A 22,614-nucleotide genomic window follows, 5' to 3' on the forward strand; every position below is an offset into this window, starting at 1 on the left:
GTCCTGTTCGCAATTCAGCTACTGTTTCATGACCGCCAGCAGAACATGGACGAGCGGAGCAGGCACACAGTGACCCTAGAAGTGGCGTGTGGCTTCATGCCACGTGTTTCCAGCGTAGGGCTGAGCAACCGTCCGCGTCGAGGCCCGTTAGCTCAGTTGGTTAGAGCGTCGTGCTAATAACGCGAAGGTCGTGGGTTCGATCCCCCCACGGGCCAGTACGCTTTTACTACTACGAAAAGGCAGCGCCGATTTCAGCTGGCGAGTGTGATGGCCAAAAGATCATCGCCCTGCGTGGACGTTGACAGAGGATCCGAACCCGACTTGTCGGCAAGCGCTACAGCATTCGCTCGGCAATGGCCACAATATGTTGAATACGCTGGTTCTGATACGGCAAAGAGAAAACCAAAGAAAATGTCCGATTGCCGACGTGTAACAACTTTGGCCCCTGTCAGTGCTTGGGCGGGTGACCGCATGGGAACGCAGGGTACTGTTGGCAATTTTGCTTCCTATTTGTCTTTCTCCTTTCTTTTCGCAGCTGCAGCCCGATTCAGTCAGGGAGACGCCACCGTGTAATGAAGCGGCGTGCTGTGTGTCCACCGCCTCGCCTCTCCTTGCCTCTCTCAGTCGTTTCTCGTGCTTGTCGTGTTGATATAGGCCGACTGGAGAGCGTCAGCTCTCGCGTCAGCTGAGCAAAGTCGAGTAAGATGGGGAAAGAGACATTAATTTAAGGACGCGTGGCAAAAGTACTTATACGCAAAAGTAAAAGCCTGCTGCGGTGGCCGGGAATCGAACCCGGATCAACTGCTTGGAAGGCAACTATGCTGACCATTACACCACCACCGCACAGTTGCCTTCCGCGCCTCGCGAGCCGCGCTGTGTCTGCTTCCCGCCTGTCAGCGGCGCCTGAAGGTGGTCGTAGCTGTAGGCGCGTTACGGGGTAGGCGAGCTCATCCAGGCAGCGTCTCTACGCACATTTCGCGTCCTTTGGCAAGAGTCGTCGCGTGCGTGCGCCGCAAGAGTACTTAGACGATCATTTTTAAGCAGTGCAGTGCAGGATTCAGCGTCTGTAGCATTCTCTCGAGAGGATGCGACGGCGCTGGACGGCAGTCCCACTTTCCCCTCAGACGTCTGCAGCGGAAAGCACCAGGAAGCTGTGAACTAGCTGAGCATCGGTGGTTCAGTGGTAGAATGCTCGCCTGCCACGCGGGCGGCCCGGGTTCGATTCCCGGCCGATGCATCATTTTGCTTTTCCCGCGGTGCCGTGTGACTTGCGCGCTTGAGATGCACGATCCACAAGAATGTATAGCGGGATTCCCTTGAGAAGAAACGAGAACGCAGCACGCGCGGTTCCCCACTCGGACGCTCGCGTCATGTTCTACGGACTGGCGTCGGCCTGGCCTCACAAGTTGCTGTGTCCAGGTGCCTCCGAGGCATTGAACTTGAACGACGGGGAGTGCTGCCTATGGTTGCAAAAGCTGCAGCAACACCGCAATCAACTGGGCCGGCAATGCACGTGTAGCAACAGAACGCGTTAACCACGAAGTAGTGTATCTCTGCGTCTAACATTGGGTACGCTGCTTACCCAGATTCCAGGACCAGCGGTCTCCCCCCGTCCCCCTGCCTCGGTAGCGCAGTAGGCAGCGCGTAAGTCTCATAATTTTAAGGTCGTGAGTTCGATTCTCACCCGGGGCATTTAATTTTCTGTGAGTCACGGTGGTGCTGTCGCTAGTGCTCGAACTTATTTCTTGTTTGTTATCCACAACGTTTCAACGCTTCAGCGAGAAAATGTTTACTTCCTGTTATTGATACTTACAGCTTTCCTTTTCCTCTTCTCCCAGTAGAGCAAGAAGCCAAATGCATTGCTCTGAGACTTTTGAGGTGCGCGCCTTGCCAGTCAGTATGCGCAAAGACGCTCGCAAAGAGAGAAGGGTGCCGACGCGGGACTCGGCACGAAATGTGCGAGAGACCATCCGATCCGTCCAACGAACGCCGAACTCCGGTGTGGTCTAGTGGCTAGGATACCTGGCTTTCACCCAGGAGGCCCGGGTTCGATTCCCGGTACCGGAACGGAATTTTTTCCACACGAATCGTCTCAAGTTTCAGCTGTGCGTGCTGCCGTTTCCCGTCCTGTTCGCAATTCAGCTACTGTTTCATGACCGCCAGCAGAACATGGACGAGCGGAGCAGGCACACAGTGACCCTAGAAGTGGCGTGTGGCTTCATGCCACGTGTTTCCAGCGTAGGGCTGAGCAACCGTCCGCGTCGAGGCCCGTTAGCTCAGTTGGTTAGAGCGTCGTGCTAATAACGCGAAGGTCGTGGGTTCGATCCCCCCACGGGCCAGTACGCTTTTACTACTACGAAAAGGCAGCGCCGATTTCAGCTGGCGAGTGTGATGGCCAAAAGATCATCGCCCTGCGTGGACGTTGACAGAGGATCCGAACCCGACTTGTCGGCAAGCGCTACAGCATTCGCTCGGCAATGGCCACAATATGTTGAATACGCTGGTTCTGATACGGCAAAGAGAAAACGAAAGAAAATGTCCGATTGCCGACGTGTAACAACTTTGGCCCCTGTCAGTGCTTGGGCGGGTGACCGCATGGGAACGCAGGGTACTGTTGGCAATTTTGCTTCCTATTTGTCTTTCTCCTTTCTTTTCGCAGCTGCAGCCCGATTCAGTCAGGGAGACGCCACCGTGTAATGAAGCGGCGTGCTGTGTGTCCACCGCCTCGCCTCTCCTTGCCTCTCTCAGTCGTTTCTCGTGCTTGTCGTGTTGATATAGGCCGACTGGAGAGCGTCAGCTCTCGCGTCAGCTGAGCAAAGTCGAGACAAGTCGAGACTCAAGGGGAATCGACGCACACGCTATAGGGTGGCCTGCAGCGAGTAAGATGGGGAAAGAAACATTAATTTAAGGACGCGTGGCAAAAGTACTTATACGCAAAAGTAAAAGCCTGCTGCGGTGGCCGGGAATCGAACCCGGATCAACTGCTTGGAAGGCAACTATGCTGACCATTACACCACCACCGCACAGTTGCCTTCCGCGCCTCGCGAGCCGCGCTGTGTCTGCTTCCCGCCTGTCAGCGGCGCCTGAAGGTGGTCGTAGCTGTAGGCGCGTTACGGGGTAGGCGAGCTCATCCAGGCAGCGTCTCTACGCACATTTCGCGTCCTTTGGCAAGAGTCGTCGCGTGCGTGCGCCGCAAGAGTACTTAGACGATCATTTTTAAGCAGTGCAGTGCAGGATTCAGCGTCTGTAGCATTCTCTCGAGAGGATGCGACGGCGCTGGACGGCAGTCCCACTTTCCCCTCAGACGTCTGCAGCGGAAAGCACCAGGAAGCTGTGAGCTAGCTGAGCATCGGTGGTTCAGTGGTAGAATGCTCGCCTGCCACGCGGGCGGCCCGGGTTCGATTCCCGGCCGATGCATCATTTTGCTTTTCCCGCGGTGCCGTGTGACTTGCGCGCTTGAGATGCACGATCCACAAGAATGTATAGCGGGATTCCCTTGAGAAGAAACGAGAACGCAGCACGCGCGGTTCCCCACTCGGACGCTCGCGTCATGTTCTACGGACTGGCGTCGGCCTGGCCTCACAAGTTGCTGTGTCCAGGTGCCTCCGAGGCATTGAACTTGAACGACGGGGAGTGCTGCCTATGGTTGCAAAAGCTGCAGCAACACCGCAATCAACTGGGCCGGCAATGCACGTGTAGCAACAGAACGCGTTAACCACGAAGTAGTGTATCTCTGCGTCTAACATTGGGTACGCTGCTTACCCAGATTCCAGGACCAGCGGTCTCCCCCCGTCCCCCTGCCTCGGTAGCGCAGTAGGCAGCGCGTAAGTCTCATAATTTTAAGGTCGTGAGTTCGATTCTCACCCGGGGCATTTAATTTTCTGTGAGTCACGGTGGTGCTGTCGCTAGTGCTCGAACTTATTTCTTGTTTGTTATCCACAACGTTTCAACGCTTCAGCGAGAAAATGTTTACTTCCTGTTATTGATACTTACAGCTTTCCTTTTCCTCTTCTCCCAGTAGAGCAAGAAGCCAAATGCATTGCTCTGAGACTTTTGAGGTGCGCGCCTTGCCAGTCAGTATGCGCAAAGACGCTCGCAAAGAGAGAAGGGTGCCGACGCGGGACTCGGCACGAAATGTGCGAGAGACCATCCGATCCGTCCAACGAACGCCGAACTCCGGTGTGGTCTAGTGGCTAGGATACCTGGCTTTCACCCAGGAGGCCCGGGTTCGATTCCCGGTACCGGAACGGAATTTTTTCCACACGAATCGTCTCAAGTTTCAGCTGTGCGTGCTGCCGTTTCCCGTCCTGTTCGCAATTCAGCTACTGTTTCATGACCGCCAGCAGAACATGGACGAGCGGAGCAGGCACACAGTGACCCTAGAAGTGGCGTGTGGCTTCATGCCACGTGTTTCCAGCGTAGGGCTGAGCAACCGTCCGCGTCGAGGCCCGTTAGCTCAGTTGGTTAGAGCGTCGTGCTAATAACGCGAAGGTCGTGGGTTCGATCCCCCCACGGGCCAGTACGCTTTTACTACTACGAAAAGGCAGCGCCGATTTCAGCTGGCGAGTGTGATGGCCAAAAGATCATCGCCCTGCGTGGACGTTGACAGAGGATCCGAACCCGACTTGTCGGCAAGCGCTACAGCATTCGCTCGGCAATGGCCACAATATGTTGAATACGCTGGTTCTGATACGGCAAAGAGAAAACGAAAGAAAATGTCCGATTGCCGACGTGTAACAACTTTGGCCCCTGTCAGTGCTTGGGCGGGTGACCGCATGGGAACGCAGGGTACTGTTGGCAATTTTGCTTCCTATTTGTCTTTCTCCTTTCTTTTCGCAGCTGCAGCCCGATTCAGTCAGGGAGACGCCACCGTGTAATGAAGCGGCGTGCTGTGTGTCCACCGCCTCGCCTCTCCTTGCCTCTCTCAGTCGTTTCTCGTGCTTGTCGTGTTGATATAGGCCGACTGGAGAGCGTCAGCTCTCGCGTCAGCTGAGCAAAGTCGAGACAAGTCGAGACTCAAGGGGAATCGACGCACACGCTATAGGGTGGCCTGCAGCGAGTAAGATGGGGAAAGAAACATTAATTTAAGGACGCGTGGCAAAAGTACTTATACGCAAAAGTAAAAGCCTGCTGCGGTGGCCGGGAATCGAACCCGGATCAACTGCTTGGAAGGCAACTATGCTGACCATTACACCACCACCGCACAGTTGCCTTCCGCGCCTCGCGAGCCGCGCTGTGTCTGCTTCCCGCCTGTCAGCGGCGCCTGAAGGTGGTCGTAGCTGTAGGCGCGTTACGGGGTAGGCGAGCTCATCCAGGCAGCGTCTCTACGCACATTTCGCGTCCTTTGGCAAGAGTCGTCGCGTGCGTGCGCCGCAAGAGTACTTAGACGATCATTTTTAAGCAGTGCAGTGCAGGATTCAGCGTCTGTAGCATTCTCTCGAGAGGATGCGACGGCGCTGGACGGCAGTCCCACTTTCCCCTCAGACGTCTGCAGCGGAAAGCACCAGGAAGCTGTGAACTAGCTGAGCATCGGTGGTTCAGTGGTAGAATGCTCGCCTGCCACGCGGGCGGCCCGGGTTCGATTCCCGGCCGATGCATCATTTTGCTTTTCCCGCGGTGCCGTGTGACTTGCGCGCTTGAGATGCACGATCCACAAGAATGTATAGCGGGATTCCCTTGAGAAGAAACGAGAACGCAGCACGCGCGGTTCCCCACTCGGACGCTCGCGTCATGTTCTACGGACTGGCGTCGGCCTGGCCTCACAAGTTGCTGTGTCCAGGTGCCTCCGAGGCATTGAACTTGAACGACGGGGAGTGCTGCCTATGGTTGCAAAAGCTGCAGCAACACCGCAATCAACTGGGCCGGCAATGCACGTGTAGCAACAGAACGCGTTAACCACGAAGTAGTGTATCTCTGCGTCTAACATTGGGTACGCTGCTTACCCAGATTCCAGGACCAGCGGTCTCCCCCCGTCCCCCTGCCTCGGTAGCGCAGTAGGCAGCGCGTAAGTCTCATAATTTTAAGGTCGTGAGTTCGATTCTCACCCGGGGCATTTAATTTTCTGTGAGTCACGGTGGTGCTGTCGCTAGTGCTCGAACTTATTTCTTGTTTGTTATCCACAACGTTTCAACGCTTCAGCGAGAAAATGTTTACTTCCTGTTATTGATACTTACAGCTTTCCTTTTCCTCTTCTCCCAGTAGAGCAAGAAGCCAAATGCATTGCTCTGAGACTTTTGAGGTGCGCGCCTTGCCAGTCAGTATGCGCAAAGACGCTCGCAAAGAGAGAAGGGTGCCGACGCGGGACTCGGCACGAAATGTGCGAGAGACCATCCGATCCGTCCAACGAACGCCGAACTCCGGTGTGGTCTAGTGGCTAGGATACCTGGCTTTCACCCAGGAGGCCCGGGTTCGATTCCCGGTACCGGAACGGAATTTTTTCCACACGAATCGTCTCAAGTTTCAGCTGTGCGTGCTGCCGTTTCCCGTCCTGTTCGCAATTCAGCTACTGTTTCATGACCGCCAGCAGAACATGGACGAGCGGAGCAGGCACACAGTGACCCTAGAAGTGGCGTGTGGCTTCATGCCACGTGTTTCCAGCGTAGGGCTGAGCAACCGTCCGCGTCGAGGCCCGTTAGCTCAGTTGGTTAGAGCGTCGTGCTAATAACGCGAAGGTCGTGGGTTCGATCCCCCCACGGGCCAGTACGCTTTTACTACTACGAAAAGGCAGCGCCGATTTCAGCTGGCGAGTGTGATGGCCAAAAGATCATCGCCCTGCGTGGACGTTGACAGAGGATCCGAACCCGACTTGTCGGCAAGCGCTACAGCATTCGCTCGGCAATGGCCACAATATGTTGAATACGCTGGTTCTGATACGGCAAAGAGAAAACGAAAGAAAATGTCCGATTGCCGACGTGTAACAACTTTGGCCCCTGTCAGTGCTTGGGCGGGTGACCGCATGGGAACGCAGGGTACTGTTGGCAATTTTGCTTCCTATTTGTCTTTCTCCTTTCTTTTCGCAGCTGCAGCCCGATTCAGTCAGGGAGACGCCACCGTGTAATGAAGCGGCGTGCTGTGTGTCCACCGCCTCGCCTCTCCTTGCCTCTCTCAGTCGTTTCTCGTGCTTGTCGTGTTGATATAGGCCGACTGGAGAGCGTCAGCTCTCGCGTCAGCTGAGCAAAGTCGAGACAAGTCGAGACTCAAGGGGAATCGACGCACACGCTATAGGGTGGCCTGCAGCGAGTAAGATGGGGAAAGAAACATTAATTTAAGGACGCGTGGCAAAAGTACTTATACGCAAAAGTAAAAGCCTGCTGCGGTGGCCGGGAATCGAACCCGGATCAACTGCTTGGAAGGCAACTATGCTGACCATTACACCACCACCGCACAGTTGCCTTCCGCGCCTCGCGAGCCGCGCTGTGTCTGCTTCCCGCCTGTCAGCGGCGCCTGAAGGTGGTCGTAGCTGTAGGCGCGTTACGGGGTAGGCGAGCTCATCCAGGCAGCGTCTCTACGCACATTTCGCGTCCTTTGGCAAGAGTCGTCGCGTGCGTGCGCCGCAAGAGTACTTAGACGATCATTTTTAAGCAGTGCAGTGCAGGATTCAGCGTCTGTAGCATTCTCTCGAGAGGATGCGACGGCGCTGGACGGCAGTCCCACTTTCCCCTCAGACGTCTGCAGCGGAAAGCACCAGGAAGCTGTGAACTAGCTGAGCATCGGTGGTTCAGTGGTAGAATGCTCGCCTGCCACGCGGGCGGCCCGGGTTCGATTCCCGGCCGATGCATCATTTTGCTTTTACCGCGGTGCCGTGTGACTTGCGCGCTTGAGATGCACGATCCACAAGAATGTATAGCGGGATTCCCTTGAGAAGAAACGAGAACGCAGCACGCGCGGTTCCCCACTCGGACGCTCGCGTCATGTTCTACGGACTGGCGTCGGCCTGGCCTCACAAGTTGCTGTGTCCAGGTGCCTCCGAGGCATTGAACTTGAACGACGGGGAGTGCTGCCTATGGTTGCAAAAGCTGCAGCAACACCGCAATCAACTGGGCCGGCAATGCACGTGTAGCAACAGAACGCGTTAACCACGAAGTAGTGTATCTCTGCGTCTAACATTGGGTACGCTGCTTACCCAGATTCCAGGACCAGCGGTCTCCCCCCGTCCCCCTGCCTCGGTAGCGCAGTAGGCAGCGCGTAAGTCTCATAATTTTAAGGTCGTGAGTTCGATTCTCACCCGGGGCATTTAATTTTCTGTGAGTCACGGTGGTGCTGTCGCTAGTGCTCGAACTTATTTCTTGTTTGTTATCCACAACGTTTCAACGCTTCAGCGAGAAAATGTTTACTTCCTGTTATTGATACTTACAGCTTTCCTTTTCCTCTTCTCCCAGTAGAGCAAGAAGCCAAATGCATTGCTCTGAGACTTTTGAGGTGCGCGCCTTGCCAGTCAGTATGCGCAAAGACGCTCGCAAAGAGAGAAGGGTGCCGACGCGGGACTCGGCACGAAATGTGCGAGAGACCATCCGATCCGTCCAACGAACGCCGAACTCTGGTGTGGTCTAGTGGCTAGGATACCTGGCTTTCACCCAGGAGGCCCGGGTTCGATTCCCGGTACCGGAACGGAATTTTTTCCACACGAATCGTCTCAAGTTTCAGCTGTGCGTGCTGCCGTTTCCCGTCCTGTTCGCAATTCAGCTACTGTTTCATGACCGCCAGCAGAACATGGACGAGCGGAGCAGGCACACAGTGACCCTAGAAGTGGCGTGTGGCTTCATGCCACGTGTTTCCAGCGTAGGGCTGAGCAACCGTCCGCGTCGAGGCCCGTTAGCTCAGTTGGTTAGAGCGTCGTGCTAATAACGCGAAGGTCGTGGGTTCGATCCCCCCACGGGCCAGTACGCTTTTACTACTACGAAAAGGCAGCGCCGATTTCAGCTGGCGAGTGTGATGGCCAAAAGATCATCGCCCTGCGTGGACGTTGACAGAGGATCCGAACCCGACTTGTCGGCAAGCGCTACAGCATTCGCTCGGCAATGGCCACAATATGTTGAATACGCTGGTTCTGATACGGCAAAGAGAAAACCAAAGAAAATGTCCGATTGCCGACGTGTAACAACTTTGGCCCCTGTCAGTGCTTGGGCGGGTGACCGCATGGGAACGCAGGGTACTGTTGGCAATTTTGCTTCCTATTTGTCTTTCTCCTTTCTTTTCGCAGCTGCAGCCCGATTCAGTCAGGGAGACGCCACCGTGTAATGAAGCGGCGTGCTGTGTGTCCACCGCCTCGCCTCTCCTTGCCTCTCTCAGTCGTTTCTCGTGCTTGTCGTGTTGATATAGGCCGACTGGAGAGCGTCAGCTCTCGCGTCAGCTGAGCAAAGTCGAGACAAGTCGAGACTCAAGGGGAATCGACGCACACGCTATAGGGTGGCCTGCAGCGAGTAAGATGGGGAAAGAAACATTAATTTAAGGACGCGTGGCAAAAGTACTTATACGCAAAAGTAAAAGCCTGCTGCGGTGGCCGGGAATCGAACCCGGATCAACTGCTTGGAAGGCAACTATGCTGACCATTACACCACCACCGCACAGTTGCCTTCCGCGCCTCGCGAGCCGCGCTGTGTCTGCTTCCCGCCTGTCAGCGGCGCCTGAAGGTGGTCGTAGCTGTAGGCGCGTTACGGGGTAGGCGAGCTCATCCAGGCAGCGTCTCTACGCACATTTCGCGTCCTTTGGCAAGAGTCGTCGCGTGCGTGCGCCGCAAGAGTACTTAGACGATCATTTTTAAGCAGTGCAGTGCAGGATTCAGCGTCTGTAGCATTCTCTCGAGAGGATGCGACGGCGCTGGACGGCAGTCCCACTTTCCCCTCAGACGTCTGCAGCGGAAAGCACCAGGAAGCTGTGAACTAGCTGAGCATCGGTGGTTCAGTGGTAGAATGCTCGCCTGCCACGCGGGCGGCCCGGGTTCGATTCCCGGCCGATGCATCATTTTGCTTTTCCCGCGGTGCCGTGTGACTTGCGCGCTTGAGATGCACGATCCACAAGAATGTATAGCGGGATTCCCTTGAGAAGAAACGAGAACGCAGCACGCGCGGTTCCCCACTCGGACGCTCGCGTCATGTTCTACGGACTGGCGTCGGCCTGGCCTCACAAGTTGCTGTGTCCAGGTGCCTCCGAGGCATTGAACTTGAACGACGGGGAGTGCTGCCTATGGTTGCAAAAGCTGCAGCAACACCGCAATCAACTGGGCCGGCAATGCACGTGTAGCAACAGAACGCGTTAACCACGAAGTAGTGTATCTCTGCGTCTAACATTGGGTACGCTGCTTACCCAGATTCCAGGACCAGCGGTCTCCCCCCGTCCCCCTGCCTCGGTAGCGCAGTAGGCAGCGCGTAAGTCTCATAATTTTAAGGTCGTGAGTTCGATTCTCACCCGGGGCATTTAATTTTCTGTGAGTCACGGTGGTGCTGTCGCTAGTGCTCGAACTTATTTCTTGTTTGTTATCCACAACGTTTCAACGCTTCAGCGAGAAAATGTTTACTTCCTGTTATTGATACTTACAGCTTTCCTTTTCCTCTTCTCCCAGTAGAGCAAGAAGCCAAATGCATTGCTCTGAGACTTTTGAGGTGCGCGCCTTGCCAGTCAGTATGCGCAAAGACGCTCGCAAAGAGAGAAGGGTGCCGACGCGGGACTCGGCACGAAATGTGCGAGAGACCATCCGATCCGTCCAACGAACGCCGAACTCCGGTGTGGTCTAGTGGCTAGGATACCTGGCTTTCACCCAGGAGGCCCGGGTTCGATTCCCGGTACCGGAACGGAATTTTTTCCACACGAATCGTCTCAAGTTTCAGCTGTGCGTGCTGCCGTTTCCCGTCCTGTTCGCAATTCAGCTACTGTTTCATGACCGCCAGCAGAACATGGACGAGCGGAGCAGGCACACAGTGACCCTAGAAGTGGCGTGTGGCTTCATGCCACGTGTTTCCAGCGTAGGGCTGAGCAACCGTCCGCGTCGAGGCCCGTTAGCTCAGTTGGTTAGAGCGTCGTGCTAATAACGCGAAGGTCGTGGGTTCGATCCCCCCACGGGCCAGTACGCTTTTACTACTACGAAAAGGCAGCGCCGATTTCAGCTGGCGAGTGTGATGGCCAAAAGATCATCGCCCTGCGTGGACGTTGACAGAGGATCCGAACCCGACTTGTCGGCAAGCGCTACAGCATTCGCTCGGCAATGGCCACAATATGTTGAATACGCTGGTTCTGATACGGCAAAGAGAAAACCAAAGAAAATGTCCGATTGCCGACGTGTAACAACTTTGGCCCCTGTCAGTGCTTGGGCGGGTGACCGCATGGGAACGCAGGGTACTGTTGGCAATTTTGCTTCCTATTTGTCTTTCTCCTTTCTTTTCGCAGCTGCAGCCCGATTCAGTCAGGGAGACGCCACCGTGTAATGAAGCGGCGTGCTGTGTGTCCACCGCCTCGCCTCTCCTTGCCTCTCTCAGTCGTTTCTCGTGCTTGTCGTGTTGATATAGGCCGACTGGAGAGCGTCAGCTCTCGCGTCAGCTGAGCAAAGTCGAGACAAGTCGAGACTCAAGGGGAATCGACGCACACGCTATAGGGTGGCCTGCAGCGAGTAAGATGGGGAAAGAAACATTAATTTAAGGACGCGTGGCAAAAGTACTTATACGCAAAAGTAAAAGCCTGCTGCGGTGGCCGGGAATCGAACCCGGATCAACTGCTTGGAAGGCAACTATGCTGACCATTACACCACCACCGCACAGTTGCCTTCCGCGCCTCGCGAGCCGCGCTGTGTCTGCTTCCCGCCTGTCAGCGGCGCCTGAAGGTGGTCGTAGCTGTAGGCGCGTTACGGGGTAGGCGAGCTCATCCAGGCAGCGTCTCTACGCACATTTCGCGTCCTTTGGCAAGAGTCGTCGCGTGCGTGCGCCGCAAGAGTACTTAGACGATCATTTTTAAGCAGTGCAGTGCAGGATTCAGCGTCTGTAGCATTCTCTCGAGAGGATGCGACGGCGCTGGACGGCAGTCCCACTTTCCCCTCAGACGTCTGCAGCGGAAAGCACCAGGAAGCTGTGAACTAGCTGAGCATCGGTGGTTCAGTGGTAGAATGCTCGCCTGCCACGCGGGCGGCCCGGGTTCGATTCCCGGCCGATGCATCATTTTGCTTTTCCCGCGGTGCCGTGTGACTTGCGCGCTTGAGATGCACGATCCACAAGAATGTATAGCGGGATTCCCTTGAGAAGAAACGAGAACGCAGCACGCGCGGTTCCCCACTCGGACGCTCGCGTCATGTTCTACGGACTGGCGTCGGCCTGGCCTCACAAGTTGCTGTGTCCAGGTGCCTCCGAGGCATTGAACTTGAACGACGGGGAGTGCTGCCTATGGTTGCAAAAGCTGCAGCAACACCGCAATCAACTGGGCCGGCAATGCACGTGTAGCAACAGAACGCGTTAACCACGAAGTAGTGTATCTCTGCGTCTAACATTGGGTACGCTGCTTACCCAGATTCCAGGACCAGCGGTCTCCCCCCGTCCCCCTGCCTCGGTAGCGCAGTAGGCAGCGCGTAAGTCTCATAATTTTAAGGTCGTGAGTTCGATTCTCACCCGGGGCATTTAATTTTCTGTGAGTCACGGTGGTGCTGTCGCTAGTGCTCGAACTTATTTCTTGTTTGTTATCCACAACGTTTCAACGCTTCAGCGAGAAAATGTTTACTTCCTGTTATTGATACTTACAGCTTTCCTTTTCCTCTTCTCCCAGTAGAGCAAGAAGCCAAATGCATTGCTCTGAGACTTTTGAGGTGCGCGCCTTGCCAGTCAGTATGCGCAAAGACGCTCGCAAAGAGAGAAGGGTGCCGACGCGGGACTCGGCACGAAATGTGCGAGAGACCATCCGATCCGTCCAACGAACGCCGAACTCCGGTGTGGTCTAGTGGCTAGGATACCTGGCTTTCACCCAGGAGGCCCGGGTTCGATTCCCGGTACCGGAACGGAATTTTTTCCACACGAATCGTCTCAAGTTTCAGCTGTGCGTGCTGCCGTTTCCCGTCCTGTTCGCAATTCAGCTACTGTTTCATGACCGCCAGCAGAACATGGACGAGCGGAGCAGGCACACAGTGACCCTAGAAGTGGCGTGTGGCTTCATGCCACGTGTTTCCAGCGTAGGGCTGAGCAACCGTCCGCGTCGAGGCCCGTTAGCTCAGTTGGTTAGAGCGTCGTGCTAATAACGCGAAGGTCGTGGGTTCGATCCCCCCACGGGCCAGTACGCTTTTACTACTACGAAAAGGCAGCGCCGATTTCAGCTGGCGAGTGTGATGGCCAAAAGATCATCGCCCTGCGTGGACGTTGACAGAGGATCCGAACCCGACTTGTCGGCAAGCGCTACAGCATTCGCTCGGCAATGGCCACAATATGTTGAATACGCTGGTTCTGATACGGCAAAGAGAAAACCAAAGAAAATGTCCGATTGCCGACGTGTAACAACTTTGGCCCCTGTCAGTGCTTGGGCGGGTGACCGCATGGGAACGCAGGGTACTGTTGGCAATTTTGCTTCCTATTTGTCTTTCTCCTTTCTTTTCGCAGCTGCAGCCCGATTCAGTCAGGGAGACGCCACCGTGTAATGAAGCGGCGTGCTGTGTGTCCACCGCCTCGCCTCTCCTTGCCTCTCTCAGTCGTTTCTCGTGCTTGTCGTGTTGATATAGGCCGACTGGAGAGCGTCAGCTCTCGCGTCAGCTGAGCAAAGTCGAGTAAGATGGGGAAAGAAACATTAATTTAAGGACGCGTGGCAAAAGTACTTATACGCAAAAGTAAAAGCCTGCTGCGGTGGCCGGGAATCGAACCCGGATCAACTGCTTGGAAGGCAACTATGCTGACCATTACACCACCACCGCACAGTTGCCTTCCGCGCCTCGCGAGCCGCGCTGTGTCTGCTTCCCGCCTGTCAGCGGCGCCTGAAGGTGGTCGTAGCTGTAGGCGCGTTACGGGGTAGGCGAGCTCATCCAGGCAGCGTCTCTACGCACATTTCGCGTCCTTTGGCAAGAGTCGTCGCGTGCGTGCGCCGCAAGAGTACTTAGACGATCATTTTTAAGCAGTGCAGTGCAGGATTCAGCGTCTGTAGCATTCTCTCGAGAGGATGCGACGGCGCTGGACGGCAGTCCCACTTTCCCCTCAGACGTCTGCAGCGGAAAGCACCAGGAAGCTGTGAACTAGCTGAGCATCGGTGGTTCAGTGGTAGAATGCTCGCCTGCCACGCGGGCGGCCCGGGTTCGATTCCCGGCCGATGCATCATTTTGCTTTTCCCGCGGTGCCGTGTGACTTGCGCGCTTGAGATGCACGATCCACAAGAATGTATAGCGGGATTCCCTTGAGAAGAAACGAGAACGCAGCACGCGCGGTTCCCCACTCGGACGCTCGCGTCATGTTCTACGGACTGGCGTCGGCCTGGCCTCACAAGTTGCTGTGTCCAGGTGCCTCCGAGGCATTGAACTTGAACGACGGGGAGTGCTGCCTATGGTTGCAAAAGCTGCAGCAACACCGCAATCAACTGGGCCGGCAATGCACGTGTAGCAACAGAACGCGTTAACCACGAAGTAGTGTATCTCTGCGTCTAACATTGGGTACGCTGCTTACCCAGATTCCAGGACCAGCGGTCTCCCCCCGTCCCCCTGCCTCGGTAGCGCAGTAGGCAGCGCGTAAGTCTCATAATTTTAAGGTCGTGAGTTCGATTCTCACCCGGGGCATTTAATTTTCTGTGAGTCACGGTGGTGCTGTCGCTAGTGCTCGAACTTATTTCTTGTTTGTTATCCACAACGTTTCAACGCTTCAGCGAGAAAATGTTTACTTCCTGTTATTGATACTTACAGCTTTCCTTTTCCTCTTCTCCCAGTAGAGCAAGAAGCCAAATGCATTGCTCTGAGACTTTTGAGGTGCGCGCCTTGCCAGTCAGTATGCGCAAAGACGCTCGCAAAGAGAGAAGGGTGCCGACGCGGGACTCGGCACGAAATGTGCGAGAGACCATCCGATCCGTCCAACGAACGCCGAACTCCGGTGTGGTCTAGTGGCTAGGATACCTGGCTTTCACCCAGGAGGCCCGGGTTCGATTCCCGGTACCGGAACGGAATTTTTTCCACACGAATCGTCTCAAGTTTCAGCTGTGCGTGCTGCCGTTTCCCGTCCTGTTCGCAATTCAGCTACTGTTTCATGACCGCCAGCAGAACATGGACGAGCGGAGCAGGCACACAGTGACCCTAGAAGTGGCGTGTGGCTTCATGCCACGTGTTTCCAGCGTAGGGCTGAGCAACCGTCCGCGTCGAGGCCCGTTAGCTCAGTTGGTTAGAGCGTCGTGCTAATAACGCGAAGGTCGTGGGTTCGATCCCCCCACGGGCCAGTACGCTTTTACTACTACGAAAAGGCAGCGCCGATTTCAGCTGGCGAGTGTGATGGCCAAAAGATCATCGCCCTGCGTGGACGTTGACAGAGGATCCGAACCCGACTTGTCGGCAAGCGCTACAGCATTCGCTCGGCAATGGCCACAATATGTTGAATACGCTGGTTCTGATACGGCAAAGAGAAAACCAAAGAAAATGTCCGATTGCCGACGTGTAACAACTTTGGCCCCTGTCAGTGCTTGGGCGGGTGACCGCATGGGAACGCAGGGTACTGTTGGCAATTTTGCTTCCTATTTGTCTTTCTCCTTTCTTTTCGCAGCTGCAGCCCGATTCAGTCAGGGAGACGCCACCGTGTAATGAAGCGGCGTGCTGTGTGTCCACCGCCTCGCCTCTCCTTGCCTCTCTCAGTCGTTTCTCGTGCTTGTCGTGTTGATATAGGCCGACTGGAGAGCGTCAGCTCTCGCGTCAGCTGAGCAAAGTCGAGTAAGATGGGGAAAGAAACATTAATTTAAGGACGCGTGGCAAAAGTACTTATACGCAAAAGTAAAAGCCTGCTGCGGTGGCCGGGAATCGAACCCGGATCAACTGCTTGGAAGGCAACTATGCTGACCATTACACCACCACCGCACAGTTGCCTTCCGCGCCTCGCGAGCCGCGCTGTGTCTGCTTCCCGCCTGTCAGCGGCGCCTGAAGGTGGTCGTAGCTGTAGGCGCGTTACGGGGTAGGCGAGCTCATCCAGGCAGCGTCTCTACGCACATTTCGCGTCCTTTGGCAAGAGTCGTCGCGTGCGTGCGCCGCAAGAGTACTTAGACGATCATTTTTAAGCAGTGCAGTGCAGGATTCAGCGTCTGTAGCATTCTCTCGAGAGGATGCGACGGCGCTGGACGGCAGTCCCACTTTCCCCTCAGACGTCTGCAGCGGAAAGCACCAGGAAGCTGTGAACTAGCTGAGCATCGGTGGTTCAGTGGTAGAATGCTCGCCTGCCACGCGGGCGGCCCGGGTTCGATTCCCGGCCGATGCATCATTTTGCTTTTCCCGCGGTGCCGTGTGACTTGCGCGCTTGAGATGCACGATCCACAAGAATGTATAGCGGGATTCCCTTGAGAAGAAACGAGAACGCAGCACGCGCGGTTCCCCACTCGGACGCTCGCGTCATGTTCTACGGACTGGCGTCGGCCTGGCCTCACAAGTTGCTGTGTCCAGGTGCCTCCGAGGCATTGAACTTGAACGACGGGGAGTGCTGCCTATGGTTGCAAAAGCTGCAGCAACACCGCAATCAACTGGGCCGGCAATGCACGTGTAGCAACAGAACGCGTTAACCACGAAGTAGTGTATCTCTGCGTCTAACATTGGGTACGCTGCTTACCCAGATTCCAGGACCAGCGGTCTCACCCCGTCCCCCTGCCTCGGTAGCGCAGTAGGCAGCGCGTAAGTCTCATAATTTTAAGGTCGTGAGTTCGATTCTCACCCGGGGCATTTAATTTTCTGTGAGTCACGGTGGTGCTGTCACTAGTGCTCGAACTTATTTCTTGTTTGTTATCCACAACGTTTCAACGCTTCAGCGAGAAAATGTTTACTTCCTGTTATTGATACTTACAGCTTTCCTTTTCCTCTTCTCCCAGTAGAGCAAGAAGCCAAATGCATTGCTCTGAGACTTTTGAGGTGCGCGCCTTGCCAGTCAGTATGCGCAAAGACGCTCGCAAAGAGAGAAGGGTGCCGACGCGGGACTCGGCACGAAATGTGCGAGAGACCATCCGATCCGTCCAACGAACGCCGAACTCCGGTGTGGTCTAGTGGCTAGGATACCTGGCTTTCACCCAGGAGGCCCGGGTTCGATTCCCGGTACCGGAACGGAATTTTTTCCACACGAATCGTCTCAAGTTTCAGCTGTGCGTGCTGCCGTTTCCCGTCCTGTTCGCAATTCAGCTACTGTTTCATGACCGCCAGCAGAACATGGACGAGCGGAGCAGGCACACAGTGACCCTAGAAGTGGCGTGTGGCTTCATGCCACGTGTTTCCAGCGTAGGGCTGAGCAACCGTCCGCGTCGAGGCCCGTTAGCTCAGTTGGTTAGAGCGTCGTGCTAATAACGCGAAGGTCGTGGGTTCGATCCCCCCACGGGCCAGTACGCTTTTACTACTACGAAAAGGCAGCGCCGATTTCAGCTGGCGAGTGTGATGGCCAAAAGATCATCGCCCTGCGTGGACGTTGACAGAGGATCCGAACCCGACTTGTCGGCAAGCGCTACAGCATTCGCTCGGCAATGGCCACAATATGTTGAATACGCTGGTTCTGATACGGCAAAGAGAAAACCAAAGAAAATGTCCGATTGCCGACGTGTAACAACTTTGGCCCCTGTCAGTGCTTGGGCGGGTGACCGCATGGGAACGCAGGGTACTGTTGGCAATTTTGCTTCCTATTTGTCTTTCTCCTTTCTTTTCGCAGCTGCAGCCCGATTCAGTCAGGGAGACGCCACCGTGTAATGAAGCGGCGTGCTGTGTGTCCACCGCCTCGCCTCTCCTTGCCTCTCTCAGTCGTTTCTCGTGCTTGTCGTGTTGATATAGGCCGACTGGAGAGCGTCAGCTCTCGCGTCAGCTGAGCAAAGTCGAGACAAGTCGAGACTCAAGGGGAATCGACGCACACGCTATAGGGTGGCCTGCAGCGAGTAAGATGGGGAAAGAAACATTAATTTAAGGACGCGTGGCAAAAGTACTTATACGCAAAAGTAAAAGCCTGCTGCGGTGGCCGGGAATCGAACCCGGATCAACTGCTTGGAAGGCAACTATGCTGACCATTACACCACCACCGCACAGTTGCCTTCCGCGCCTCGCGAGCCGCGCTGTGTCTGCTTCCCGCCTGTCAGCGGCGCCTGAAGGTGGTCGTAGCTGTAGGCGCGTTACGGGGTAGGCGAGCTCATCCAGGCAGCGTCTCTACGCACATTTCGCGTCCTTTGGCAAGAGTCGTCGCGTGCGTGCGCCGCAAGAGTACTTAGACGATCATTTTTAAGCAGTGCAGTGCAGGATTCAGCGTCTGTAGCATTCTCTCGAGAGGATGCGACGGCGCTGGACGGCAGTCCCACTTTCCCCTCAGACGTCTGCAGCGGAAAGCACCAGGAAGCTGTGAACTAGCTGAGCATCGGTGGTTCAGTGGTAGAATGCTCGCCTGCCACGCGGGCGGCCCGGGTTCGATTCCCGGCCGATGCATCATTTTGCTTTTCCCGCGGTGCCGTGTGACTTGCGCGCTTGAGATGCACGATCCACAAGAATGTATAGCGGGATTCCCTTGAGAAGAAACGAGAACGCAGCACGCGCGGTTCCCCACTCGGACGCTCGCGTCATGTTCTACGGACTGGCGTCGGCCTGGCCTCACAAGTTGCTGTGTCCAGGTGCCTCCGAGGCATTGAACTTGAACGACGGGGAGTGCTGCCTATGGTTGCAAAAGCTGCAGCAACACCGCAATCAACTGGGCCGGCAATGCACGTGTAGCAACAGAACGCGTTAACCACGAAGTAGTGTATCTCTGCGTCTAACATTGGGTACGCTGCTTACCCAGATTCCAGGACCAGCGGTCTCCCCCCGTCCCCCTGCCTCGGTAGCGCAGTAGGCAGCGCGTAAGTCTCATAATTTTAAGGTCGTGAGTTCGATTCTCACCCGGGGCATTTAATTTTCTGTGAGTCACGGTGGTGCTGTCGCTAGTGCTCGAACTTATTTCTTGTTTGTTATCCACAACGTTTCAACGCTTCAGCGAGAAAATGTTTACTTCCTGTTATTGATACTTACAGCTTTCCTTTTCCTCTTCTCCCAGTAGAGCAAGAAGCCAAATGCATTGCTCTGAGACTTTTGAGGTGCGCGCCTTGCCAGTCAGTATGCGCAAAGACGCTCGCAAAGAGAGAAGGGTGCCGACGCGGGACTCGGCACGAAATGTGCGAGAGACCATCCGATCCGTCCAACGAACGCCGAACTCCGGTGTGGTCTAGTGGCTAGGATACCTGGCTTTCACCCAGGAGGCCCGGGTTCGATTCCCGGTACCGGAACGGAATTTTTTCCACACGAATCGTCTCAAGTTTCAGCTGTGCGTGCTGCCGTTTCCCGTCCTGTTCGCAATTCAGCTACTGTTTCATGACCGCCAGCAGAACATGGACGAGCGGAGCAGGCACACAGTGACCCTAGAAGTGGCGTGTGGCTTCATGCCACGTGTTTCCAGCGTAGGGCTGAGCAACCGTCCGCGTCGAGGCCCGTTAGCTCAGTTGGTTAGAGCGTCGTGCTAATAACGCGAAGGTCGTGGGTTCGATCCCCCCACGGGCCAGTACGCTTTTACTACTACGAAAAGGCAGCGCCGATTTCAGCTGGCGAGTGTGATGGCCAAAAGATCATCGCCCTGCGTGGACGTTGACAGAGGATCCGAACCCGACTTGTCGGCAAGCGCTACAGCATTCGCTCGGCAATGGCCACAATATGTTGAATACGCTGGTTCTGATACGGCAAAGAGAAAACCAAAGAAAATGTCCGATTGCCGACGTGTAACAACTTTGGCCCCTGTCAGTGCTTGGGCGGGTGACCGCATGGGAACGCAGGGTACTGTTGGCAATTTTGCTTCCTATTTGTCTTTCTCCTTTCTTTTCGCAGCTGCAGCCCGATTCAGTCAGGGAGACGCCACCGTGTAATGAAGCGGCGTGCTGTGTGTCCACCGCCTCGCCTCTCCTTGCCTCTCTCAGTCGTTTCTCGTGCTTGTCGTGTTGATATAGGCCGACTGGAGAGCGTCAGCTCTCGCGTCAGCTGAGCAAAGTCGAGACAAGTCGAGACTCAAGGGGAATCGACGCACACGCTATAGGGTGGCCTGCAGCGAGTAAGATGGGGAAAGAAACATTAATTTAAGGACGCGTGGCAAAAGTACTTATACGCAAAAGTAAAAGCCTGCTGCGGTGGCCGGGAATCGAACCCGGATCAACTGCTTGGAAGGCAACTATGCTGACCATTACACCACCACCGCACAGTTGCCTTCCGCGCCTCGCGAGCCGCGCTGTGTCTGCTTCCCGCCTGTCAGCGGCGCCTGAAGGTGGTCGTAGCTGTAGGCGCGTTACGGGGTAGGCGAGCTCATCCAGGCAGCGTCTCTACGCACATTTCGCGTCCTTTGGCAAGAGTCGTCGCGTGCGTGCGCCGCAAGAGTACTTAGACGATCATTTTTAAGCAGTGCAGTGCAGGATTCAGCGTCTGTAGCATTCTCTCGAGAGGATGCGACGGCGCTGGACGGCAGTCCCACTTTCCCCTCAGACGTCTGCAGCGGAAAGCACCAGGAAGCTGTGAACTAGCTGAGCATCGGTGGTTCAGTGGTAGAATGCTCGCCTGCCACGCGGGCGGCCCGGGTTCGATTCCCGGCCGATGCATCATTTTGCTTTTCCCGCGGTGCCGTGTGACTTGCGCGCTTGAGATGCACGATCCACAAGAATGTATAGCGGGATTCCCTTGAGAAGAAACGAGAACGCAGCACGCGCGGTTCCCCACTCGGACGCTCGCGTCATGTTCTACGGACTGGCGTCGGCCTGGCCTCACAAGTTGCTGTGTCCAGGTGCCTCCGAGGCATTGAACTTGAACGACGGGGAGTGCTGCCTATGGTTGCAAAAGCTGCAGCAACACCGCAATCAACTAGGCCGGCAATGCACGTGTAGCAACAGAACGCGTTAACCACGAAGTAGTGTATCTCTGCGTCTAACATTGGGTACGCTGCTTACCCAGATTCCAGGACCAGCGGTCTCCCCCCGTCCCCCTGCCTCGGTAGCGCAGTAGGCAGCGCGTAAGTCTCATAATTTTAAGGTCGTGAGTTCGATTCTCACCCGGGGCATTTAATTTTCTGTGAGTCACGGTGGTGCTGTCGCTAGTGCTCGAACTTATTTCTTGTTTGTTATCCACAACGTTTCAACGCTTCAGCGAGAAAATGTTTACTTCCTGTTATTGATACTTACAGCTTTCCTTTTCCTCTTCTCCCAGTAGAGCAAGAAGCCAAATGCATTGCTCTGAGACTTTTGAGGTGCGCGCCTTGCCAGTCAGTATGCGCAAAGACGCTCGCAAAGAGAGAAGGGTGCCGACGCGGGACTCGGCACGAAATGTGCGAGAGACCATCCGATCCGTCCAACGAACGCCGAACTCCGGTGTGGTCTAGTGGCTAGGATACCTGGCTTTCACCCAGGAGGCCCGGGTTCGATTCCCGGTACCGGAACGGAATTTTTTCCACACGAATCGTCTCAAGTTTCAGCTGTGCGTGCTGCCGTTTCCCGTCCTGTTCGCAATTCAGCTACTGTTTCATGACCGCCAGCAGAACATGGACGAGCGGAGCAGGCACACAGTGACCCTAGAAGTGGCGTGTGGCTTCATGCCACGTGTTTCCAGCGTAGGGCTGAGCAACCGTCCGCGTCGAGGCCCGTTAGCTCAGTTGGTTAGAGCGTCGTGCTAATAACGCGAAGGTCGTGGGTTCGATCCCCCCACGGGCCAGTACGCTTTTACTACTACGAAAAGGCAGCGCCGATTTCAGCTGGCGAGTGTGATGGCCAAAAGATCATCGCCCTGCGTGGACGTTGACAGAGGATCCGAACCCGACTTGTCGGCAAGCGCTACAGCATTCGCTCGGCAATGGCCACAATATGTTGAATACGCTGGTTCTGATACGGCAAAGAGAAAACCAAAGAAAATGTCCGATTGCCGACGTGTAACAACTTTGGCCCCTGTCAGTGCTTGGGCGGGTGACCGCATGGGAACGCAGGGTACTGTTGGCAATTTTGCTTCCTATTTGTCTTTCTCCTTTCTTTTCGCAGCTGCAGCCCGATTCAGTCAGGGAGACGCCACCGTGTAATGAAGCGGCGTGCTGTGTGTCCACCGCCTCGCCTCTCCTTGCCTCTCTCAGTCGTTTCTCGTGCTTGTCGTGTTGATATAGGCCGACTGGAGAGCGTCAGCTCTCGCGTCAGCTGAGCAAAGTCGAGACAAGTCGAGACTCAAGGGGAATCGACGCACACGCTATAGGGTGGCCTGCAGCGAGTAAGATGGGGAAAGAAACATTAATTTAAGGACGCGTGGCAAAAGTACTTATACGCAAAAGTAAAAGCCTGCTGCGGTGGCCGGGAATCGAACCCGGATCAACTGCTTGGAAGGCAACTATGCTGACCATTACACCACCACCGCACAGTTGCCTTCCGCGCCTCGCGAGCCGCGCTGTGTCTGCTTCCCGCCTGTCAGCGGCGCCTGAAGGTGGTCGTAGCTGTAGG

The 22,614-nt window shown here is 55.6% G+C and overlaps 52 non-coding genes across 52 annotated transcripts; 41 read left to right on the plus strand and 11 right to left on the minus strand.

Annotated features, from left to right (window-relative positions):
* Positions 1-141: 141 nt before the first annotated feature.
* Positions 142-215, plus strand: Trnai-aau (transfer RNA isoleucine (anticodon AAU)). The gene has a single exon. It is a non-coding gene; the product is annotated as a tRNA-Ile (tRNA).
* A 556-nt stretch (positions 216-771) lies between these two features.
* On the minus strand, positions 772-843 carry Trnag-ucc (transfer RNA glycine (anticodon UCC)). Its single transcript has one exon. It is a non-coding gene; the product is annotated as a tRNA-Gly (tRNA).
* A 323-nt stretch (positions 844-1,166) lies between these two features.
* On the plus strand, positions 1,167-1,237 carry Trnag-gcc (transfer RNA glycine (anticodon GCC)). Its single transcript has one exon. It is a non-coding gene; the product is annotated as a tRNA-Gly (tRNA).
* A 382-nt stretch (positions 1,238-1,619) lies between these two features.
* Positions 1,620-1,692, plus strand: Trnam-cau (transfer RNA methionine (anticodon CAU)). The gene has a single exon. It is a non-coding gene; the product is annotated as a tRNA-Met (tRNA).
* Positions 1,693-1,995: 303 nt separating this feature from the next.
* On the plus strand, positions 1,996-2,067 carry Trnae-uuc (transfer RNA glutamic acid (anticodon UUC)). Its single transcript has one exon. It is a non-coding gene; the product is annotated as a tRNA-Glu (tRNA).
* Positions 2,068-2,265: 198 nt separating this feature from the next.
* Trnai-aau (transfer RNA isoleucine (anticodon AAU)) lies at positions 2,266-2,339 on the plus strand. The gene has a single exon. It is a non-coding gene; the product is annotated as a tRNA-Ile (tRNA).
* A 612-nt stretch (positions 2,340-2,951) lies between these two features.
* On the minus strand, positions 2,952-3,023 carry Trnag-ucc (transfer RNA glycine (anticodon UCC)). Its single transcript has one exon. It is a non-coding gene; the product is annotated as a tRNA-Gly (tRNA).
* Positions 3,024-3,346: 323 nt separating this feature from the next.
* On the plus strand, positions 3,347-3,417 carry Trnag-gcc (transfer RNA glycine (anticodon GCC)). Its single transcript has one exon. It is a non-coding gene; the product is annotated as a tRNA-Gly (tRNA).
* A 382-nt stretch (positions 3,418-3,799) lies between these two features.
* On the plus strand, positions 3,800-3,872 carry Trnam-cau (transfer RNA methionine (anticodon CAU)). Its single transcript has one exon. It is a non-coding gene; the product is annotated as a tRNA-Met (tRNA).
* Positions 3,873-4,175: 303 nt separating this feature from the next.
* Positions 4,176-4,247, plus strand: Trnae-uuc (transfer RNA glutamic acid (anticodon UUC)). The gene has a single exon. It is a non-coding gene; the product is annotated as a tRNA-Glu (tRNA).
* Positions 4,248-4,445: 198 nt separating this feature from the next.
* Positions 4,446-4,519, plus strand: Trnai-aau (transfer RNA isoleucine (anticodon AAU)). Its single transcript has one exon. It is a non-coding gene; the product is annotated as a tRNA-Ile (tRNA).
* A 612-nt stretch (positions 4,520-5,131) lies between these two features.
* On the minus strand, positions 5,132-5,203 carry Trnag-ucc (transfer RNA glycine (anticodon UCC)). The gene has a single exon. It is a non-coding gene; the product is annotated as a tRNA-Gly (tRNA).
* Positions 5,204-5,526: 323 nt separating this feature from the next.
* Trnag-gcc (transfer RNA glycine (anticodon GCC)) lies at positions 5,527-5,597 on the plus strand. Its single transcript has one exon. It is a non-coding gene; the product is annotated as a tRNA-Gly (tRNA).
* Positions 5,598-5,979: 382 nt separating this feature from the next.
* Trnam-cau (transfer RNA methionine (anticodon CAU)) lies at positions 5,980-6,052 on the plus strand. The gene has a single exon. It is a non-coding gene; the product is annotated as a tRNA-Met (tRNA).
* Positions 6,053-6,355: 303 nt separating this feature from the next.
* Positions 6,356-6,427, plus strand: Trnae-uuc (transfer RNA glutamic acid (anticodon UUC)). Its single transcript has one exon. It is a non-coding gene; the product is annotated as a tRNA-Glu (tRNA).
* A 198-nt stretch (positions 6,428-6,625) lies between these two features.
* Positions 6,626-6,699, plus strand: Trnai-aau (transfer RNA isoleucine (anticodon AAU)). The gene has a single exon. It is a non-coding gene; the product is annotated as a tRNA-Ile (tRNA).
* Positions 6,700-7,311: 612 nt separating this feature from the next.
* Positions 7,312-7,383, minus strand: Trnag-ucc (transfer RNA glycine (anticodon UCC)). Its single transcript has one exon. It is a non-coding gene; the product is annotated as a tRNA-Gly (tRNA).
* A 323-nt stretch (positions 7,384-7,706) lies between these two features.
* Positions 7,707-7,777, plus strand: Trnag-gcc (transfer RNA glycine (anticodon GCC)). Its single transcript has one exon. It is a non-coding gene; the product is annotated as a tRNA-Gly (tRNA).
* A 382-nt stretch (positions 7,778-8,159) lies between these two features.
* On the plus strand, positions 8,160-8,232 carry Trnam-cau (transfer RNA methionine (anticodon CAU)). Its single transcript has one exon. It is a non-coding gene; the product is annotated as a tRNA-Met (tRNA).
* A 303-nt stretch (positions 8,233-8,535) lies between these two features.
* Trnae-uuc (transfer RNA glutamic acid (anticodon UUC)) lies at positions 8,536-8,607 on the plus strand. Its single transcript has one exon. It is a non-coding gene; the product is annotated as a tRNA-Glu (tRNA).
* A 198-nt stretch (positions 8,608-8,805) lies between these two features.
* Positions 8,806-8,879, plus strand: Trnai-aau (transfer RNA isoleucine (anticodon AAU)). Its single transcript has one exon. It is a non-coding gene; the product is annotated as a tRNA-Ile (tRNA).
* Positions 8,880-9,491: 612 nt separating this feature from the next.
* Trnag-ucc (transfer RNA glycine (anticodon UCC)) lies at positions 9,492-9,563 on the minus strand. The gene has a single exon. It is a non-coding gene; the product is annotated as a tRNA-Gly (tRNA).
* A 323-nt stretch (positions 9,564-9,886) lies between these two features.
* Trnag-gcc (transfer RNA glycine (anticodon GCC)) lies at positions 9,887-9,957 on the plus strand. The gene has a single exon. It is a non-coding gene; the product is annotated as a tRNA-Gly (tRNA).
* Positions 9,958-10,339: 382 nt separating this feature from the next.
* On the plus strand, positions 10,340-10,412 carry Trnam-cau (transfer RNA methionine (anticodon CAU)). Its single transcript has one exon. It is a non-coding gene; the product is annotated as a tRNA-Met (tRNA).
* A 303-nt stretch (positions 10,413-10,715) lies between these two features.
* On the plus strand, positions 10,716-10,787 carry Trnae-uuc (transfer RNA glutamic acid (anticodon UUC)). Its single transcript has one exon. It is a non-coding gene; the product is annotated as a tRNA-Glu (tRNA).
* Positions 10,788-10,985: 198 nt separating this feature from the next.
* Positions 10,986-11,059, plus strand: Trnai-aau (transfer RNA isoleucine (anticodon AAU)). The gene has a single exon. It is a non-coding gene; the product is annotated as a tRNA-Ile (tRNA).
* A 612-nt stretch (positions 11,060-11,671) lies between these two features.
* On the minus strand, positions 11,672-11,743 carry Trnag-ucc (transfer RNA glycine (anticodon UCC)). Its single transcript has one exon. It is a non-coding gene; the product is annotated as a tRNA-Gly (tRNA).
* Positions 11,744-12,066: 323 nt separating this feature from the next.
* Positions 12,067-12,137, plus strand: Trnag-gcc (transfer RNA glycine (anticodon GCC)). The gene has a single exon. It is a non-coding gene; the product is annotated as a tRNA-Gly (tRNA).
* Positions 12,138-12,519: 382 nt separating this feature from the next.
* On the plus strand, positions 12,520-12,592 carry Trnam-cau (transfer RNA methionine (anticodon CAU)). The gene has a single exon. It is a non-coding gene; the product is annotated as a tRNA-Met (tRNA).
* A 303-nt stretch (positions 12,593-12,895) lies between these two features.
* Positions 12,896-12,967, plus strand: Trnae-uuc (transfer RNA glutamic acid (anticodon UUC)). The gene has a single exon. It is a non-coding gene; the product is annotated as a tRNA-Glu (tRNA).
* Positions 12,968-13,165: 198 nt separating this feature from the next.
* On the plus strand, positions 13,166-13,239 carry Trnai-aau (transfer RNA isoleucine (anticodon AAU)). The gene has a single exon. It is a non-coding gene; the product is annotated as a tRNA-Ile (tRNA).
* A 556-nt stretch (positions 13,240-13,795) lies between these two features.
* On the minus strand, positions 13,796-13,867 carry Trnag-ucc (transfer RNA glycine (anticodon UCC)). The gene has a single exon. It is a non-coding gene; the product is annotated as a tRNA-Gly (tRNA).
* A 323-nt stretch (positions 13,868-14,190) lies between these two features.
* Positions 14,191-14,261, plus strand: Trnag-gcc (transfer RNA glycine (anticodon GCC)). The gene has a single exon. It is a non-coding gene; the product is annotated as a tRNA-Gly (tRNA).
* Positions 14,262-14,643: 382 nt separating this feature from the next.
* Trnam-cau (transfer RNA methionine (anticodon CAU)) lies at positions 14,644-14,716 on the plus strand. The gene has a single exon. It is a non-coding gene; the product is annotated as a tRNA-Met (tRNA).
* Positions 14,717-15,019: 303 nt separating this feature from the next.
* Trnae-uuc (transfer RNA glutamic acid (anticodon UUC)) lies at positions 15,020-15,091 on the plus strand. The gene has a single exon. It is a non-coding gene; the product is annotated as a tRNA-Glu (tRNA).
* Positions 15,092-15,289: 198 nt separating this feature from the next.
* Positions 15,290-15,363, plus strand: Trnai-aau (transfer RNA isoleucine (anticodon AAU)). The gene has a single exon. It is a non-coding gene; the product is annotated as a tRNA-Ile (tRNA).
* Positions 15,364-15,919: 556 nt separating this feature from the next.
* Trnag-ucc (transfer RNA glycine (anticodon UCC)) lies at positions 15,920-15,991 on the minus strand. The gene has a single exon. It is a non-coding gene; the product is annotated as a tRNA-Gly (tRNA).
* Positions 15,992-16,314: 323 nt separating this feature from the next.
* Positions 16,315-16,385, plus strand: Trnag-gcc (transfer RNA glycine (anticodon GCC)). Its single transcript has one exon. It is a non-coding gene; the product is annotated as a tRNA-Gly (tRNA).
* A 382-nt stretch (positions 16,386-16,767) lies between these two features.
* Positions 16,768-16,840, plus strand: Trnam-cau (transfer RNA methionine (anticodon CAU)). The gene has a single exon. It is a non-coding gene; the product is annotated as a tRNA-Met (tRNA).
* A 303-nt stretch (positions 16,841-17,143) lies between these two features.
* On the plus strand, positions 17,144-17,215 carry Trnae-uuc (transfer RNA glutamic acid (anticodon UUC)). Its single transcript has one exon. It is a non-coding gene; the product is annotated as a tRNA-Glu (tRNA).
* Positions 17,216-17,413: 198 nt separating this feature from the next.
* Trnai-aau (transfer RNA isoleucine (anticodon AAU)) lies at positions 17,414-17,487 on the plus strand. Its single transcript has one exon. It is a non-coding gene; the product is annotated as a tRNA-Ile (tRNA).
* Positions 17,488-18,099: 612 nt separating this feature from the next.
* Positions 18,100-18,171, minus strand: Trnag-ucc (transfer RNA glycine (anticodon UCC)). Its single transcript has one exon. It is a non-coding gene; the product is annotated as a tRNA-Gly (tRNA).
* Positions 18,172-18,494: 323 nt separating this feature from the next.
* Positions 18,495-18,565, plus strand: Trnag-gcc (transfer RNA glycine (anticodon GCC)). The gene has a single exon. It is a non-coding gene; the product is annotated as a tRNA-Gly (tRNA).
* A 382-nt stretch (positions 18,566-18,947) lies between these two features.
* Positions 18,948-19,020, plus strand: Trnam-cau (transfer RNA methionine (anticodon CAU)). Its single transcript has one exon. It is a non-coding gene; the product is annotated as a tRNA-Met (tRNA).
* Positions 19,021-19,323: 303 nt separating this feature from the next.
* On the plus strand, positions 19,324-19,395 carry Trnae-uuc (transfer RNA glutamic acid (anticodon UUC)). The gene has a single exon. It is a non-coding gene; the product is annotated as a tRNA-Glu (tRNA).
* Positions 19,396-19,593: 198 nt separating this feature from the next.
* On the plus strand, positions 19,594-19,667 carry Trnai-aau (transfer RNA isoleucine (anticodon AAU)). The gene has a single exon. It is a non-coding gene; the product is annotated as a tRNA-Ile (tRNA).
* Positions 19,668-20,279: 612 nt separating this feature from the next.
* Trnag-ucc (transfer RNA glycine (anticodon UCC)) lies at positions 20,280-20,351 on the minus strand. The gene has a single exon. It is a non-coding gene; the product is annotated as a tRNA-Gly (tRNA).
* A 323-nt stretch (positions 20,352-20,674) lies between these two features.
* Positions 20,675-20,745, plus strand: Trnag-gcc (transfer RNA glycine (anticodon GCC)). Its single transcript has one exon. It is a non-coding gene; the product is annotated as a tRNA-Gly (tRNA).
* A 382-nt stretch (positions 20,746-21,127) lies between these two features.
* Trnam-cau (transfer RNA methionine (anticodon CAU)) lies at positions 21,128-21,200 on the plus strand. The gene has a single exon. It is a non-coding gene; the product is annotated as a tRNA-Met (tRNA).
* Positions 21,201-21,503: 303 nt separating this feature from the next.
* Positions 21,504-21,575, plus strand: Trnae-uuc (transfer RNA glutamic acid (anticodon UUC)). The gene has a single exon. It is a non-coding gene; the product is annotated as a tRNA-Glu (tRNA).
* Positions 21,576-21,773: 198 nt separating this feature from the next.
* On the plus strand, positions 21,774-21,847 carry Trnai-aau (transfer RNA isoleucine (anticodon AAU)). The gene has a single exon. It is a non-coding gene; the product is annotated as a tRNA-Ile (tRNA).
* Positions 21,848-22,459: 612 nt separating this feature from the next.
* On the minus strand, positions 22,460-22,531 carry Trnag-ucc (transfer RNA glycine (anticodon UCC)). Its single transcript has one exon. It is a non-coding gene; the product is annotated as a tRNA-Gly (tRNA).
* Positions 22,532-22,614: the final 83 nt, after the last annotated feature.

The sequence above is a fragment of the Schistocerca cancellata genome, unplaced genomic scaffold (assembly GCF_023864275.1).
Source record: "Schistocerca cancellata isolate TAMUIC-IGC-003103 unplaced genomic scaffold, iqSchCanc2.1 HiC_scaffold_641, whole genome shotgun sequence".
Classification (NCBI taxonomy): domain Eukaryota; kingdom Metazoa; phylum Arthropoda; class Insecta; order Orthoptera; family Acrididae; genus Schistocerca; species Schistocerca cancellata.